This window comes from Brassica oleracea, unplaced genomic scaffold (assembly GCF_000695525.1).
Source record: "Brassica oleracea var. oleracea cultivar TO1000 unplaced genomic scaffold, BOL UnpScaffold03758, whole genome shotgun sequence".
NCBI classification, from domain to species: Eukaryota; Viridiplantae; Streptophyta; class Magnoliopsida; order Brassicales; family Brassicaceae; genus Brassica; species Brassica oleracea.
In genome coordinates this window covers 1-1,107 of record NW_013620283.1, presented here as the reverse complement: position 1 = coordinate 1,107, position 1,107 = coordinate 1, and the positions used below count along the sequence as shown (strand labels likewise).

Genomic DNA, 1,107 nt, shown 5'->3' with positions numbered 1-1,107 from the left:
AGACCATCAGTACTTATTTTACAGTGTCTAAGTTTAGATTCCAATAAACTCAACTCCTGGACTTTTGTGTCTATTCATACATCTCTATAGCTTTGAGTGAGTGCTACTAAGGATCTGAATATTAGGCTCTAGAGAAAACAATAAGTTACTATTTTGGTTGATTTGCCTCAAAAGTATCTCAACTCATCACCTCCTTTCTTCACGTTGCCCCTGGTCTTAGACCTGGGCTTCTGGAAAACTGGATTTGCAAACTCTTGGAATCAGGATCCTCTTCATCCATTCGATAGCCTGTCAAATGCACAGTGGAATCAGTTAATTATGAGGTCGAGTGTCTTTCTTAAGGAAACCACAGCATGTTGAATGAAGATAAAGGGTATATTACAAGAAACAATGCACCATAAACTCAATATGTATAAAACCTCATAATTCCAAATATTTAGGAAACAGAGAGAATCTTAGTTACCTTGCAGGGCATTTGAGTCTCGAAGCTCTATTTTCTTGAAGGAGACTCATGTGCTGATTGGCCATCACAGCTCCATTGTCTGGTCGCTTGGTCACCAATGGAGGGCTGATCGATCTCTATATTGTAGGTTTGGGCGAGCGGCTCAGGATGTGACTATCATCGCTCCCTGTCTTCTTGCATCTGCTCGCACTATGTTCTGGAGCCAAGCATAAGTGTGACTTTGGTGGTCCTGGAACGTCAAGCCAGATTGGCGCTCTAGTGTGCTTGATACAAGTAGAGGTTCTTAGCTCGGGTCTCAAGCTCCTTTACCAGTGGTAGTTGGCGGCTTGATTCCTTCAGCCGGTCTATGCAAAGCTGTGTGTGGTCGGTGTCAATCTTTTGGAGTAGCGTTATGGGCAAGCCGATTTCTACCGAGCGTGGTCTCATATTTTATCAAAAGCTCTGAACCCATTCGGCAATGCTGTAGTATCTTTTGTGCTTGTGTTTAAATGTTAATGTTATGTCTTCTGATCTTCCAATGTTGTTTCTTCTTTCTTCTTGGTGTTTAGGTTTTTGGTCTTTTTTGCTCCTAGTATTTTTTGTAACTGCTATCAAAAACTTAAAACTTTGATATAAAATTTAACATTTACATCAAAAAAAAAAAA

The 1,107-nt window shown here is 40.4% G+C and overlaps 1 long non-coding RNA gene across 1 annotated transcript; it reads right to left on the bottom strand.

Annotated features, from left to right (window-relative positions):
* Positions 1-20: 20 nt before the first annotated feature.
* On the bottom strand, positions 21-1,036 carry LOC106321898. Its single transcript, XR_001266166.1, has 2 exons — positions 464-1,036; positions 21-288 (listed from the first exon to the last, which is right to left on the bottom strand). It is a non-coding gene; the product is annotated as an uncharacterized LOC106321898 (long non-coding RNA).
* Between the last annotated feature and the right edge of the window lie 71 nt (positions 1,037-1,107).